At 44.0% G+C, this 17,413-nt stretch overlaps 1 protein-coding gene across 3 annotated transcripts in view; it reads left to right on the forward strand.

Annotated features, from left to right (window-relative positions):
- PXN (paxillin) overlaps positions 1-17,413 on the forward strand; it is a 50,646-nt gene that overhangs the window by 9,691 nt on the left and 23,542 nt on the right. The window lies entirely within an intron of this gene.

Raw genomic sequence — 17,413 nt, forward strand, 5'->3', positions numbered from 1 at the left:
TATTTGAATGATGATGAGGTAGTCTGAAAGTCTTTAAATGCAGTTTGTCATGCTACTTCTCAGTGTTCTTATATTATCATATGCAAATTTGGTGTAGATGGCTTTGCTGGGTGAGCTATTGAGTATATCTGGCTGGCAGCATGCAGTGGAGTGTAGCTTGAATTTCTTGGGTTTTTTTTGACTGTTTATTGCTTGTGTTTAAACCTCTGACGTTTTGCAAATTACGTGAAGAACATCAAAAAAAAGTAAATGGCACTCCAGGGAATAAACCTGAATGACACTGCATGGCAAATTGTGCTTTAAATGGCTCAGCTATAAATCAAACTGTATGGGGTCTCTAGGAATAAACCAATCCCATGTTTTTGTCACAAAATTGAGCTGGCAGACAGAATTAATCCTGTGTCTGTCTAGACACGTGATAGGATCTTGCTTTATTTCCATCCCCGAAGAGCAAGGTGAACAGAGAATTTCACTTCATGCTGTAAGGAAGTTAGTGGTGGTTCAGGGACTGTGATTAGGCTGGGTTTTTCTAAGAGCAGGAGGAGACAAGAAAAGCCAGAAGTAGAGAAGGCCATGGGCAGGAGGGCTGTAAATGATTTGCCATGGGTTAGGGGTTTAATACTCCCTTGTTCTATCCTCTTTCATGGTTCTGAACAAGTTCAAGGCTCTGAAAAGGCTTATTTTGGGTTGGAGCCACTAATTTCAGCTGGGTCAGACAAAAGAGCCTAAAGCTAACTGCACATCAGTTGAGGTTACTGATGCTCCACGAGTTGGAGTAAGGTGATGACTTGGCTGGTGGTCTTTGCTGCTCTTCTTGTTTGACCATTAGTTGCATCTGCTGCTCCCCATTCCTCAGCACCGGCAGCTGCCTTGGGACTAGAGCTTTTTTGTTGCTGCTAGCAAATTACCCCTTTTGGGCAGAGGTGGTCCACAAGAGTAAGATGCCTAGAAGTAGTACTTCTGGTTTGCAGCTCTCCCTCTTGTTCATTATGGTTTTATGTGGGAGACTTTTGGGCTACAGAGGTCTGGTTAGGCAGCGTGATACACAGCTGGAACTATTCTGCCTGGCTGCGAGCAGCTCCAGCAGTTAGACAGGATCCCCACAGAGAGCTGGAACACTGGGGGAGGGAATGAAATGCCATTTCATCCACGTCATGAAGTCTCTTATCAGTGGCCAACTCAGTGTTGTGGGTGGGTGAGCAGCGTTGGCCAGAAGAAGCTGCCTTTTATTTCTGCGGTGAAATGTGAGGAGCTCTGCGCTGTCAGTCAGGCTGGGAGCTGTGGAGTGGCTGCGTGGAGTTTGGAATGAATTTGTCAGTCGGGTTCTTACAACTCTAAGCTTGTAGTTTTCAATCAGTCCTGCTGGTGCTTAATCTGAGATTCGCTACTTGGCTGTCCTGAGCAGTTCCCTTGGGCAGTGCCTCACAAGCACAACTGCTCTGGCATGCTGTTCCTGTATTTCCTAATTGCTTAAACCTTGCGCCTCCAGCACCTTCTGCCTTGGGGTCACACTTAAAAGCCTTGGGCATATGAGTTAGAGATAAAATCTGTTAGGTTATCATTCACTTTTCTGTAAGAGTTGGTTAAGTGCTTAATTTCTTGGATGCTACTTTACCTTCAAATGTGAGGGAGAAAACTACATGAAACAGATCACTATGGTAGTGCTTACGGTGGGGTGAAATTCAGAGACCACCTAGGCTGTCTGATCTGCTGGAGTCCTCTGATTGATTGTATTGCTTAGATTTGAAAAATGTGGTACGTGGGATGGAATAACCGGTGCTATGTGAGGTGCTCCGTGCCATTTCCTGCGCAGCGGAGCGGTATCGCTCTGGTGTGGTCTTGGGAAGCCCTTTGCAGGGGAGGAGGGTTGAAGAGAAGGGGCTGGGGGTGGCGCAGGGAGGAAGCTTTATGTAATTCTTGGCTGGCTTCTGAGTAATTGTTTTAATGAAATGGAATGCAGAGTATTCAGTGCTTGCTTGGCAAAAACAGCAATTTTTTTTATTTTCTATTGGGGGGTGGGGGGGAGTTGGAGTTAGTCTGTTTTCCAGCTGCTTTAAGCAGTTAGGCTTGGATTTGTCACAGAGATAGGAGTAGAATATTGTTCTCAGTGAGGGGGCAGTTGCACTGCTGTGCGTGTGGGAGGTTGTCTTTGTACATTCAGTGCTTAAGTAGAAGAGCCTGGTCCCTCTGTTTCTCTGTGGGTTGTGAATGCTGGTGTGGTTCTGAAGTGGATCAGATTAATGTTCAAGTATCCAACAGTAATGAGATGGTAGTGATATGGGTAGGTACATGCCCATATAAAATATATATGCATCTAGGTGCTTGATAGGAAAATGAATCAATTTTCCACTATGCCCTAGTTCGGGGTATAGCAGGGAAGAATATGATGAGTTGAGACAAAGAAGTCAACTTAATTTTCAGCAAAGCAGAAACGTAGGGGCTGGGTACCTTGACTTCTGTGGACTAGTGCAAAATATTCTTTCCAGTTATTTCAGATGATTGTTGACTTTTATCATAGGATTGGTGGAGGAACAATCAGAGTTCATGCTGAAACCCCTTTTATAGAAAGTAATTTGAAGGAGGATTTATTTCATGTACCTATGAAAGGGAAGTTTACTCTCATGCTGCTTCTATTTCAGTATTGCTGGCATTTCCGTTTTTGGTCAGTGCTGGAGATGTGATCTCTTACTCATCTTTACCCCTCAAAAATCTACTTTCTCTATAGTCTTTAAGTTTTTTTTCCATTGCAGTTTTCTGTGGTCATGAATTCTCTTGTGAGTAAATCAGCCTTTGATTGGTAGAATAATTTTTTTTTCTTTTGTCTTACAATAAATCAAACTTCTGTGCAGGGCACTGAGATGAAGAAGCTGTCATGCGTTTAATTGCTTTATTAATACTGCTCTTGCTAAAAAGAAATCCTCACTGTTTTTCTTGCTGGTGATGATGAGGGGACTGGAGCATCTCCCTGATGAGGAAAGGCTGAGTGAACTCAACCTGTGGAGAAGACAAGACTGAGAGGGGATCTTATCAATGTCTACAAATACCTTAAGGGTGAGTCAGTGTCCAGAGGATGGGGCCAGGCTCTTCAGTAGTGCCCAGCGACAGGACAAGGGGCAACGGGCACAAACTGCAGCACAAGAAGTTCCGTCTGAATATGAAGAAGACCTTCTTTACCGTGAGGGTGACCCAGCACTGGAACAGGCTGCCCAGAGAGGCTGTGGAGTGCCCAGAGAGGCTGTGGAGTGCCCAGAGAGGCTGTGGAGTGTCCTTCTCTGGGGACATTCAAAACCTGCCTGATGTGACTGCAACCTGCTCTAGGAGAACCTGCTTTAGCAGGGAGCTGAATTAGGTGATCTACAGAGGTCCCTTCCAACCCTGACCATTCTGTCATTCTGTGAAATAAGCAAGAGACTTGTGACTAAATACTTCTGTTATGATGCCAGATGACAGGCCTCACAAGTAGGAAGCGATAAGAAAACCTTAAACATTCTCCAGCTCTTCTCCATCCATTGGCAACAATATATTCCAGTTCTAAATATGTTAGTTTTCTGTCTGGCTTTAACAATTTTCTTACTAGGAGTGGGCCTCTGTCATAACATTGTAGAACTCTTGAGCCATATTCTTCTGCCAACGCGAAAAAAAAAAAGAGAAAAAAAGCAGAGCTATAGAGCTGTAGAGCCATCAGCAATCTCCATTGAATTACCACCCACATGTTTTCCCAAAGCAGACTGGGGGGCCATTTCCTACATTAATTTCTGAAACATTTTCATTCTTTCATTCCCAGAAGCTACTTTTAAAGTAAAAAGAAGCTGCTTTAGTTAGATTTTTTTTTTAACCATGTGCTGCTTGGCCCCTTGTACTCATGTCTTTCAGAGATGTTACTTGCCCATGATGTGTAAGTACTGGGGTTATCTGAAGTTTTAGTAGCATGTTCATCAGATTGAAAGCTTCATTTTAAAACTTTCTACCTATTATAGTTATAAGTAGTACCAAGATCCGCATGACTGAAAAATGTTGAATATTTTGTGGTCATTTCCCCCCACCCTGCTCTGTGAGTTTACATTGTGCTTTTGGCAGCGCTTTGTGTAGAGTCAGTTGCTGATGATGACTTACACTTTTTGGCTTATAAAGAGTTTGGTGTTGCTTCCAAGTCTGCTCCCACTCTCTGTTGCAGAGGACCCTTGCAGAAACAAAAACTTATTAGAACAAAAAATCCACCATTTTGAGAGTACTTTCTTAGTAATTAGATTTTTTAACAGGCCAGTGAAACCACATACCACATTTGACAAAAGTTATTTTTTTTTAAGAGGGAAACAACCCATCTCAGAGTGGGTTGTCACGTCAAGCCAGCAAGTCTTTTTAAGTTGTCTTTATTTATATCTTAATATATTAACCTTTTTTTTGGCACCCCCAGTATCTAGGTGTGATTTGCTGGGGCTTTATTTCTCCTTATAGCCACAGGCATTTAAAACTTGAGATACCTTAGTTTTTAAGGGTAGATTTGCATTTGTTGTATGTTCTTTGCATTTATGCACTTGGGAGATACATTTGTACTTACTGAATGGGAAGCTGCTGGAGTTAACGAAAAATACTGCCTTCAAGGACTAAAATCGCGCAAGTCTGCATTCTGATATCCCATTTAAGAGCCCTCAGGATAGGAATGCCCCAATAAGACTGTACAAAGTATGGATACGATTGCAGTGTCCGTAGGATTGCAGTGTCTCTTTAGTGTCCCTGTTCTTTATTGCTGGAATCCTCCTTTTGCTGGTAGGCAGGGCATTCTGCAGATCATGGGCAGAATTTGAGCTTCTAATGCTTTTAATGAATTCAGAATTTATACTAATATTTCTGCTCTTCATTTCATCTTTATGTGTGTCTCAAATTTTGTAACTGGCACTTTGCCTGGATGGGTCTATATTCAGATCTGTTTATGCTGCTTGGATAGGATTTCCACTGTTTAAAAGATGCTATTTTTTTCTTCCTTTAAGTTTCATGTCTATTCTTGCATACCATGCAAATCTTACTCTTCCTTTTATTGGTTATAGGGTCCACACGCTTTACTCTTTCTGCCTTTTAAAAAGTAACAGTTAACTTAGAATGTGCACGCTCTGATAATGTTTTGCCTCTGACTGTGTCCAAACCCATTTTTACATATGCAGGTGGATAGGATCGTAGCAATCTTTAGCAGTGTTATTATTGGCTGCGGTTATCTGCGTGTCAAAGATGAGATTCTGGGGTATCTGAGGTGGTGGTCCTGCTGGCCGTTCGAGTCAACGCAGCGGCATGCTGCTGCTGAAAGGGGGGATGACTTTACTTTCGCTCATTCTGACCCCTTTTATGCTCCCTTACCTGGCTGTTTGGATATACCCCTTCCTTCCTGTTGACTGCTGTGCTCATCTCTTTTTCTAACGCAAAAGAAAGCAGTCAGGTTTTTTTGACTGGATGTATTTCTGTTGAACTGTTTCACAGAGGGGTCTTGTGAGAGTCAGCCAACACAAGTAAGTGGCAGCAGCACATGTCTGGAAGACAGAGTAAAACCTCTCCATTTTTGGCAGTGGTGAACTGTTAATTTGCTTTTCTGCATCTTGTGAAACCATATCCTCCACTCCATGGTGCTCACTGTCCAGTGGAACTCCTATGCTCCATTGCCTTGTAAATCCTGATGTAACATGTTTTCCTTCCCTAGATGAGTTGGAATCAGCAGTTACAGAATTATGATCTCAAGTGGTAAGTGCTCTACAGCTGTTGTAAGGGGTCCTCTTAGGTGGTCGAACTTGCAGACTTGTCGTTTCTACCTGAGGGCTGTGGAGTGCAAGCCAACAAGGCGTGCTGCTGCCCAAAGACTGGGCAACAACTTCTGGGTGTTCACACTGTTCTGATTTGTCACTGCTTGTGCCACTACTGCTTAGAAGTGGCTCAGAAGACTTGTCCAGTACTGATTAGCATGTATGGTAACCTCAGTGCTGCTTATGACAATATTCAGTTCAAGTCAGACCCAACTGCCTACAGTTAGGCAAGTCTCAACCAAATACAGTCCACCCAGGGCTTAAAAAATACTCATCTACCCTCATTTCAGTGGACATGTATAGGGTTGCTTGGTAGTAGCAGGGGGCCGCACACCTCTGCACTTGACCGTTTTTCCTGTAAGTTCTGTAGTCCAGGGCTGAGCAGGATCTGGCACAGAAAGAATGGCAGTGTTTTCACTCTTGCTACTGTCCTAGTAATTGTTACCGTTCTCTGCCTGTTTTCCAGAAAGGCGTGAGAACAAATTGCTCAGTTCAGGTTTCTGAGGAGTGTATTTCTGTGCTGAAGGAAGAAAGCTAGTCTGCTGGAGGAGACAGATGACTTTCTAGGGAAGAAGAATAATAGGTAGAGGGAGTCTCTTCCCTTTCATTGCACAAGGAGGGCAAACTGACTTTTGGCAAGGTATGTATTATGTGGCATCAGTCTAATGTACCTGACTTGGAGAGAACAGCATGGGCTTGGAGTGGCATCCGCTGTAGCAAAATTGTAGGATATGATAAATTTCCCAGCACTGTGGGGAAATTTCCCACTGGCACGATTTCTGTGAGTGTTTGACTGATCAGCCAAGGGACTAGCAATGTCTTGAGCTCTGAGCTTCTGTTTATTCCCCTTTACCATAGCTGTGGTTTAAAATCTGTAGTGTCTTGTTTCCTGCTGTTCCTATACCCATCCTTGGACTCCGCTTTGTTTAATGGAGGTCGTCTTTGTACTGGATTTGTTAGCTGTTTGTGAAATGGCAGCATGCACTGTGTTTTGACCTAATGCTTGTGGAGTAAGTTACATGCTGATGTAGCAGGAAGGGTCTGGTTCCTCAGATAGCTGGCTTGGCTGAGCCCCTTTTCCTGTAGGAATACAAGGGAGTTGGTATTTTGATCAGAGGCCTTGGCCCTGGGAAATTGTCCCCAAGGGGGTCAGTTCAGTGGCTGCTTGTTTGGTTTTCATGATTTTTTTTGGTTTTGTTTTGGCAGTGGACAGCAGATCTTGTTGGAGATTTTTGAACATTGATCCCAGTTTTTAGAAACTGAGAGAAGCCAGCAGCAAATAAAAATTCTTAAGACATGCATGAGGAGAGTTGATTTACTATTTCATGCATGTACGGATAAGTAGAGGACTAAAAAGGTTAGTACATTCGTGGCTAATGTTTTTATTTTTTATTCTTTTTTCCATCCAGGATATTGGCTGAAATCCAGCCCCGGTCAGTACTGAGATGGTATTAACTGCTTAGTTGCTTCTGTAACATGGTCACACTCACGCCAATCTGTTCCTGCCACCAAACTCGGTTCACTCTTGTTCAGTTTGAGTGTTGCTGTGTTTGAACAGAGCTAATGTCCTTTGCTTTGTCTGAGCCAACTTGCCTCCCTCCCAGAGAGTTAGGTCAATATTGGCCATTTGCTAATGCCTTTGTCTGGGACTTCCTGGAAATGCTTGAAGGATCTATTTGCTGTCAGGCAGAGATCAGAAATAGATCTTGCACAAGAAGGAGACGCTTTAGGAGGGGACGTCAGAGCCTGTACATAACCTCCTTGGAGACCAAAGCTGTTTCCAGTTTGGCAGTTGGCACACAGGGAGAGAAATGGAGACTCTCTAATTTGTGCAGATTGTTGCTCCTTGTAATCTTTCATGAGGCTAACTATAACTGCCTCTAGGAACACCAGTCTGTTTGCTTCCAAAAGGAGAGGATTCTGACAAAAGACTTGGTAGCAGGTGGAGCTCATAGCAGGCTGCAGATTCAGACTGAGAAATTCCAACTTAAGTATTTTTAGTACGGGCCTGAGAGTCAGAATTGCTTTCTATTCTGATATAACATGGACTTGTCATATTATGTTGGGCTGCTCAGGGCTGCGTATCAGTTCTCGGTTTCTGAAAAGTAGATGATTTTCTCTGCTATGAAGGGGTGTGAATGTTCAGGTTGAGGATTCTGATTTATGATCCTTGTTGGAATTCAGGTGCAGTGGCTGCAGACTTTACTGCCTGCAGTTGGTGCAGGCAGGCCTGTTATATCAATATAAAATGGAGTATGTAGAGGTTTAGGGTGTGGAGCTAATGACTGCTATGTCTGAAAAATGTGGTCGAAAGTGGCTTCTACTTCTGCAATTAGGGCTGTAATTTGTGGGTGGGACAATCATCTGAGGACAGTAGGACTTAAATAATGGTGGTCTGAACCACTGGAGTTCATGAGTTGGAGTACTGAGTAAAGGCTGGTTAAGTCTGTGTGAAGCATTTGACATTATCACAAGCTTTTCTTGTGCAATCTCCAACTTCTTTATCCAGTAAACCAGAACCTGGCTTTGTGCTCTTAAACATTTCGCAAGTGTTGAGATTAGCTCAGCCTACTGCTTTTGCATGCGCTGTGTCACAGGATGTGCTCGAGCTATAGCTTGAAAACCCTTTATAAACTTTGCCTCACTTTCCTGAAGACTGTTCATAGAGCAATGGAAGAATTTTTTGACCGAGTTTATCCATCATCAGTAAATTGTTTCCTGTTGTTCAGGACTTTGCTTGAGAGTACAGTGAATCTAGGTAGAAAGGAACCACACAAGGGGTTATTGGCTCTTTCAATCTCACACAACTGTGGGTTGTCTGTGAATCGTTATACAGAGGCATTCAGGGCTTGTGTAGCTGGGGATCTGGCATTCTCAAAAGCTTTTGGTAGCTGTGACACTGAAAACATTTATTGGTTTGGTAAGCTGGAACATAAATTCAGTTTAAGGCAGCAGGTTTTAGCATAGGGTGTTTTTTCCTGGCATGAGCTATTTGCTTCTCCGGACTGTAAACAGAGGGAAATAAATATAAGATGCCTCTTTTAGCTTCAAGTGTAGAGAAAGACATGCTATAAAAAAAGAGGATGCTGTATGCAACAGGAAATAACCCTTCCCCCTCCCCATCATCGCCACCCCAGCATTTTCTGGAAATGAGAAATAAATGGGAGGATACAGCTTTGGGAGGGAGTAGACTCTGGAACTAGAGATATCACAGTGCTGCTATAGTAAGTTCAGGTACTTCTCTCAGAGGCAATACGTGAAGAATACAACAGCCAGCTTAAGCAGGATTTGTATGGCCTTGCTTTGCTCTATGCTGTCCTTAGATCTTCAATGACAGGAAGAGTTTGTGTTTCCAGGGCTTTCTGTTGATAGCTTATGCATGCAATAGCCATGGCATTGGAGTGGACAGCTAAGGTTAATTTGAAGAGTTTGAAAAGGCTGCACTTGGTTTAGCAGCTTTTTGGCTGACACCCTGCCTCCCCCCATATTTAAACTTTTTTTTTTTTTTTTAATTGGTCTGGAAACCTTACTGGTTTTCTGCCTGGAGCATGAAGTATATCCCTTCTGAAAGGAGGTGGTACTTAAATCACAAATAATTTCCAGCGTGAGGATGCTCAGCAAACCTGTAACACATTGAGGAATATTTCTTGCTGACCATGTAAGCAGTTTTGTGCCTTGTGAGACTTGACTTCCATTATCTCAGCCATATAATGGACTGTTCTAGGGTAGTGGAAAGGGGATGAGAGTTTTTCTAAGGCAGTTAGAGGAAGGCAGAAGGACTGCACGTTTCTCTTTGTAGGTGGTGGTTCATATCTATTAGCCATTTTGAGCTGGGGTCTAATTTAGTGGAGCTAAAGTGGAAAAATCCTGGTCCTACAGGAAAATCTTTTGTGGTTCCTTCACACAGCTTGGACTGTAGGGCAGAGAGCACTGTGGATTTGTGTTGTTTTATCCAGGAAACTGTGCTGACTCAGATCTTTGAGGCAGTTGCTGTGATTCTCAGCCTGCATGCTGCATTGATGATTCCATGCCCTGTGGGTCTGCTAAGATTAGGTTACCTTCCTGCCAACGCGCGGTGATGTGAACAGAGCCAGCAGTCAAAGGATTTCCCAGCTTGTTGCATCAAAGATGACAAGAGGTGGATCCAACATGCTCACTCAAGGAATGGGACTGTGATTCCCAGGGACTGCTGTTGCCAAGCTGCAAACTGGTTAGCTGGTTTCCTACAGTGTTTCTGTGCCCTTGAATGCCTTGCTGCTGTGTTACACAGGAACTAGCTGACCCCTCGTGATGTGAGGGTGCTACAGTGCCAACCATGCTGATGAATACATTGCTGAGATTACAAGGCAGGTCTGAGTTTCAGTCAAATGCTTGTGTTAATTTGAAAGGAAGCAGTGTAGCTGGTTCCAGGAAGGATCTTGCAGTGACCTTTATGGTTTTCCAGCACATGTACAAATAGACCTCTTGCCCCTCAGAGGGATGTGATGGAAGGCCTGACCTCACATGATGGCTTTTGTTGGGTTTTGTAACATACAGACTTGGCTCACCCATCTTCAAAGTTTTACGTTTGGAGTAGTCTCTGTCAAAAGCTAACTCTTAAGCTCAGTGGCACAAATGAGGTAACACCAGTACATAGTGTATGCAGCCTTACTGATTGAGCCATATCAAGATTCTGGGGCTGCAAAGCCAAGATGTCAGTGCAGGCTCAGGTGAAAGTGTCTGGTAGTGGTGGGGGATGTCTCCAGAATTTAAGAGCATTTCAATTTGTGCTGTCTTGCTGATTGCTCGCTTTTCAGGCTGCAGTGTTTCTGGTCCACATCTGAGATGCAGATTGATTATGGGAATTATACAGGAGGATGGGAGATTTTTCAACTAATGGCAGGATGGGGCTGGATTTTACAGTTTGTGTCTTGGCCTGAGTTTTGGAGGTGAAAGTATGGTATTTCCTATTTAAAGCAGAAATTTTATTCACTTACCTAGACAAGGGCTAAATTATGGCATTGGTCTCTTCAAAACATTTTCTAAAAGCTGCTTAAGTCATAGAGTAGCTGGAGCTACACTTCCAAGACATGTAACAAGTTTATCAAGAAAACCCAAGCACCAATTTAGCAAACTTTTATTGTCTCAGTAAGTTGAATTAGGTCAGAAAGTGTCTGGTGATCAGGAGGACAAGTTCCAGGAACAGTGTGTATTTGCGTTCTGGGGGAAAGGGGGATCACTAGGCCGTTCCCTTACTCTGGGAGCATGTGGCGGTGTCAGTTCTGCTGAAATCACAGCCAGAGCACTTGAAGGATTTGCATTTCATCCCCAAATGTGCAGTGCGTAAGTTACTGATGAACAGTTACATAAATTGCTTTAAACAGGCTGTGTTTGCACACTTTTTTACAGCACCATGCTTGGAGTGGTATTAGTGCATGTTAGTTGTGACCAGTTAAGTTGGCCACAAGCTCTGGGATCAAGTGTCCAGCTTGGGTCTCAGTGGTTGGGACAGGAAGCCACAATCGTTGCTGCAGCTGATCATGTAGACCGCATCTCATAGTGCAGTGTCTTGTCATTTTTTAGACGTTTGCTGATAGTGGTCAGAGCTGGCTGCATGGGCTGCTGTACTGGGGAAAGCTAACTGGTTTTGCTGTCCGTATTTTTGACCATGTAATCTGAAATTCCTCTAGGCAGGTCTAGACAATGCAAAGTAAAAATACCAGTGGCAGCTCTGTACTGGTACTCCAGCAGTTGTTAGGTCTGGCAAATGACTTCTCTTTTGTGCCTTGATTTTTTTCCGTATCTTGAATAACAGTCTGTCACTGCTTCACAGAAGGGCTGAGAGCTGTTACATGCCCTGCATTTAACCACCTTCTCAACCTGTCAGTTAAATTTTGGAAAACTTTAAAATGTCTCCTCAATATGTTTTAGAAAGTAAGCCAAGCTATTTTACATGCTTTCTATATATGTGAACCAGAGAACTTCAGGGTTTTAAGAGCATATAATTGCATTTTGAATTTTTAAGGTCGCATTTTGAGTGTAGTCTGTGTATTCCATTGCTTTTGTAGTCTCTGATCTTTTTGCATTTAAAAACATTGATTAGAATATAACACCTTAAGAACCTGTTACTACATTTCTTTTACCAATACCTGCATTCACCTGTTTTCATGGGTTTCCTATTTCTGATAATGCTTTTCCATTTTGCTGAGAAAAGTCAAAACTGCTATTAAAAAGGGAATTCCTGTCACCAGTGATGCTCTTTGGGGCTCCCCACCCCTTCCAGACTCAAACTCAAGGCAGTGAGAAGCCCTATAGCAAGGCTCCAACAAGTCTTTTTGACTCAGCTTTTCTAGAGCATTGCAAATGTTTCTTTTGAAAGGCTATTTAATAGGATAAATATACCCAAGCTCCCCATTCCTCTGCAGTTACTCACGATGTAAAACTGTCTTGCCAGGGATTGGGTTACCGCCCTGAGCTGTCTCCCTGTATGTGAGCTGGAGTTGCATTTAGTCCCGGAGGTTGGGGCGAGAAGACTTAATTGAACCTAATGAGATTTTTTAAAGTTTGGATTCACAGATTTTGCAAAGAGGCTGCTCAGATGAGCCTGCAAGCTCAGGGTTCGGTTCTGGAGATGCAATTCCCCTTGTTCATTTAAAGGACAGCAAAAATCAAGGATTTGAATTCAGCTTCTTAAGGTATTAAAAAAGGGCTGGAGAATGGTTGTCATTCTCCAAATGAGGGGTCTGCAATTTGTCTTATGCTGAGTGAGACATGATTATCACATAAAGTTCATGTCTTCATTCAGACCTGCCCTTACGGCTGCGTAGCTTTTTATTTCCATTTGCCAATCTTCTGGGAATCTTCTGCTGCCTAAACCAGGAAAACGTGTAGCAGTTCTAGTTATTTGGGTAAACAGGGGTGTGGGGAAGAACAGGAGAGATGCAGATACCTGTGCAGCAGCATTAGTGGAAATACTGTAGTTTGTGCTCAGACATCACATCCTGATTACCCAGTGTGATGTGTCTGGGTTGTCAGGGACACGTCGTAGTAGGGATGCTGAGGGAGATGGAACTCTATGACTGAATGTGTTGGCTCTGTGTGGTGGCTGGATGAAGAATCCTGTCTCCGGTATCACTCATTTTCCAGATGTCCCATGCAAGGAGCAGAGCTACAGGCAATGTGTGGTTCGATAGATGTGCAGATGCGGCTTTCAGCTGTTGAAAATAACAGCCTGTTATCTGAGGCATTTGAAGTATCTTGTCGCAGTTATGCTTCCATTTCCTCCCCAGCAGTAGATGAGAGAGAGAAGAAAATTTGACGGTTATCCTTTTGATCTACTTACTATATTGATAATGCTTCTGATTTGCTGTGTCAGCATGGGTTAATAGCTCAGTTGTTAAGAGAGATGAGCTGTGTATGGAAATCTGAGGTAGTTTTCTCTCTTCTGGCACTAATGCCATCACCTTTGCACTGTGTTGTGTATCTCTAGCACAGGCTGGAGTTAAGCTGGACATAGTAGTAGGCAGCTTCTCCTTAACAGAGGAATGTAAATTTATATTTATCTAAATTGCCTCACTTAAAAATAAATAAATATCCTAGACTGCTTATGAGTAGTGGAAAACTATTTATTACTTGAGGAAAAATTAGCATTAAAAAGCTGCTTGATGCCTGTTGGCAAATGTGAATTTGTTGATGCCTTGTCACGTAGGTTTTTTCAGAACTAGTTCATGATCTGTTCTGCTTCACTGTCCCACCTTATCCCAGGAGCATTTTTGAGATACACAGAAGGCACAAGAAGAGGGGAGTGAACAAAGTATGTTCTGATACACATGGGAAGATACATGTAAATATTTATATATTTTTCCTATTCATAACTTCACTCTATTTAAGGGGACTGAGTGCAGCTCAGATTTATAGAAAAGGAGGTTGATGTGTGCATCAGTACAAAGGGGCTCCTGTGTTATCCTTTCCTGTTCTGTACCTCAGAGCTGCATTGTGCTGCCTTGGCTGGTGTTACTGCTCTTTATCAGACAAACCTGGGATGAAGAATGTGCCCCTGCAGCTGCACATGAGGCCGTTTCGGCTGGAGGATACTGCATTTGCAGGACAGTGAGTGCTGACATGCAGTGATGGTGAAGGAGCCCAAGTCGGAGCCCCTGGAATGCATGAACTGTTTCTCGGCCTGACAGAGGTGTGGGCTGGTGAGATAGCGCAGGAATGTGCAGTATATAACTTGGGAGATGATTGCCTTTTTCAGTGCACCTTGAACTGGTAAATGGGACTTACCCTAAGGTATTGTACTGCTCTTTCATCTTGCTGATTTTCGTGGTAAAAGGGTTTTTTTTCTGAGTGGGTCAATGCGTTGGACGTCAGCTTGAGTGTTCTTGTCCCAGCCTGTCTAAATGACTAGCTGAACTTTGGTAGATGCTGGGAACTAGCTTGAAGCAATGCACTTGGTGTTAAGGGCCATTTGTATGTTTCTAATGTATATGCAGAGCTGTGTGTGTGATTTGAAGACCAAAATCCAAACAAAGGGTGTCATAGTTAATGTTTTTTGGCAAAAGGGAGGGAAGAGAGAGAGGCAAAGTAAAGCGGCTGGACCTTCAGATGTTGTGGAGTGCTCTGTAGCAGCAAAGGTATCACATGTGGTACCATTCTTTAACTGCCCCTCCTCCACAGGAAAATCTGTGTAGAAAAGCCACTTGAAGGCAAACACAAATGTTCTCCCATACTGGGGAGGATGTGGTTTGAGTAGCTTTCTGGCCTGAATGTTACTTCAATTGAGTGTGTAGTTTTTGGGTTGCCCAGTGGAGGGAGGAGGACTCTGTCATTCTGTGCCTCTGTCTCATGTTGGCATGCAGCTTTACCAGGAGCTTGGCCAAGTTACCTGAGCCTGTAGAGTACCCAGGCATGCATGTGTTGAGATGCACCGTGCTGCATTGGACAGTGAGTTAGGGTTTTATTAGCTGTGTGACTGCACCAGCATATGATAATAAGCAGGATTCTCTGGACTGGTGGTGTTTTAGCAAGTATCGCTCACTCTTCCACGTCCCACTGAGCAGCATGCTGTTAATAGAGTGGAAAATACAAATTTCTGTGTGCATCACCCATGTCTGTAGGTACCTTGAGCCCTACTGAGCCTTTGAAAGTGAGTGTGTGATTCTGCTTCATGCATGTGTCTGTGAGTTGAGATTTTGTCTGTGGGTTGTGTTAGGAGCTTCTTGTAGGGTGAGAGTGGAAGGAGGGGTGATCAGTCTTGTGGAGGAGCAGTGGCTTAAAGATCTAGTATAATCCTGTCTGTTTTAGTTTATTGGTACAAAATGGTTATATTTGTCCTCTAGAGATAAATGAATCTCTGATCTTCTGCTTCCTAGAGCTGTGTCTATAGTATGTTAGAGAGTATTTGAGGCAGCAGTAAAACTGGCGTGGTCAGTGTGTGTGGTTGTTCCCACAGATAGTCCGAGGTGCTGCGGTGTGTGCTGGTGAGTAGATGCATGTCTCCGTGGGGAGGTGCAGCACACGTGGCACCCGCAGAAAGTTTCTGTGTGCCTAAAACGGGGACAGGTTCCTGACTTTGTGGGGATGAACAAGTGGGGTGAAGTTCCTGCCAAGTTAGCTGTCCCTGGCGGGTTTCATCTTTCTGTCCATGTAAGGATGTCGTGGTGCCCTCTAATGGTGGGTGCTTGTGTGATCTGATCCGCATCAGTGTGTCAGGATGATCCTGCCAACTGCTTCCTGTGGGTTGGGGTGGGCTAACTGGTTCATTTACATCTCCTGCAGCAGTGTCCCTCAGGAGTTGTCTTGGGAAGGAATGCTTCATTATCCAAAAAATCAATCGAACCTTTAATATTTCTATATAAGTATTTATTTAATGTTCTATTTAGGGAGTGGTCACTGTAGTGAATTCAATCCTGTAACGTGAGGCACAGCATTTCTCAAAGCACAGCATCTTTGTTAACAGTTCATCAGGCTACAGCTGCCTGGTCCCTTTTGTGAAAGAGTGTGAGTGATGTATCCCTTCTTTCCCCCCATCTTTTAGCTCAGCGTCTTCTGGTACTGTTAAAAAGTTGCGTAAATCCTGAGTGCGCAGTGCTTTTGGGACCTCTTGGGAGGAGGTGCTGCACGGAAACCAAAACGTTAATCCCTTTGGTTAGGTTTTGCAGTCAGTCTCTGCAAAACTCCTCAGGCTGACCTCCAAGGGAGCTGGCAGCCGCTTCCCTCTCGCAGGGTGAAGCCCCACAAGGTGGGGTGGACTGAGCAGGCACCACTGCTCTTGCCCTGCACTGCTCGGGGAAGTTCTGCTGCCGTTGTTGGACCCTTTGAATGGAGTGCAACTTCCCAGTCTGGCAAAACTTTAGGGAACTGTAGTTGCTGGTGGGATTGGGTCAGAGAACAGTTTGTGTGGCTGGAAGCTGCCATGGGGATGGACGCAAATAGGGAAGACCTTCCCTCTGGCTGTGAGCTTGGAGGGAGTGACTGGGTCGTGAGAACGGGTGGACCCTGGCCTTGCAGAACATGGGGGTGAGCAAGCACAAGGAGGGGTCCTTTGCCACCCTAAACTGGTGTGTGAGTGCCTGGCCTGCTCCCGGCTTGCTCCTTTTCCTGCTCCACCGGGTAGGGTGGTGCGTTCATGCAGCTGCTTCGGTATCAGTTGTAAAGTTGAAGTGCAGTTTGAGTAACCGAGTGATTTCTCTCCAGCCCTTTCTCCTCCCTCTGCTTCCCGTTCCTCAGCTCTGCCTTGTTTGCTCAAGTCAGGAAGGGGGAGGGTATGGGGGAAGTTAATCATTAAACTGTAATGTCTCCTCCTTAACTCCTTCATAACCTGGGGGTAGAGTGCTCCTGCTACTTCCAGACCACTCTTCTTTTGCAGACTTGTAAAAATAAACCAGTAAATCTAGCTGAACTCACTTCTGTGCTGTTAATAAAAATCAGTGGGGTTCTGTCCAGTGGTTCATTCAGCAGACTGCTGAGCAGAGGAGGCAAATTTTGTGGCGAGATGGTTACATCTGCCTGTCCTGCAGTGAGGGCTGGGGGTGGAGGGTGGTAAAATGGTTTGGGTCCTGTCTGCGGGGTTGGAGGAGCCCGACACCCTCATGGGATTTTCACTTCCTGGTGGAGTTTGATTTGCCTTTGTCATTGGTGGGGAGAAGCAAAAACCACACCTTCTCGGATAGCACTTCTCGTGGAGGTTGTGTGCACGAAACCTCCAGTCATAGGACCTGTCTGGTTGAAAGAATCGCAGCTCTTCAGCAGTTCCCTTGAGGTATGTGCCTTTCACCCTGGAATCCACCAGCTGTTCTTTTGCTTAAAAAGATTAAGTTAATTTTTCCCCAGCTGCAGAAAGCTTGTATCCCTTTGGAGAATCTGCTTCTGGGGTATTTTGGCTCCTCTAGGAAGATGCTTGTGGCTTAAACAATTTGGAGCATTTTTCTGATGAAATGGAAGGTGTATAGAATTAATTTAACACAGTCTTTAATTTGCTAATGACTGTATTCTGTTCTCTGAGGGCAGGACTGCTTTTTTTCTTTTGTGATACTTTGTTTTGTGGAAGAGAGTGAATATAAAAAGCACGTTCCTCATCTTGTAATGCAATAGTACTGTCCTCCATTTGACCCTTTAATACATTTTCTTGAAGGGTTGCTAAGTGC

This window comes from Falco punctatus (assembly GCF_963210335.1).
Source record: "Falco punctatus genome assembly, chromosome: 1".
In the NCBI taxonomy this organism is placed as follows: Eukaryota; Metazoa; Chordata; class Aves; order Falconiformes; family Falconidae; genus Falco; species Falco punctatus.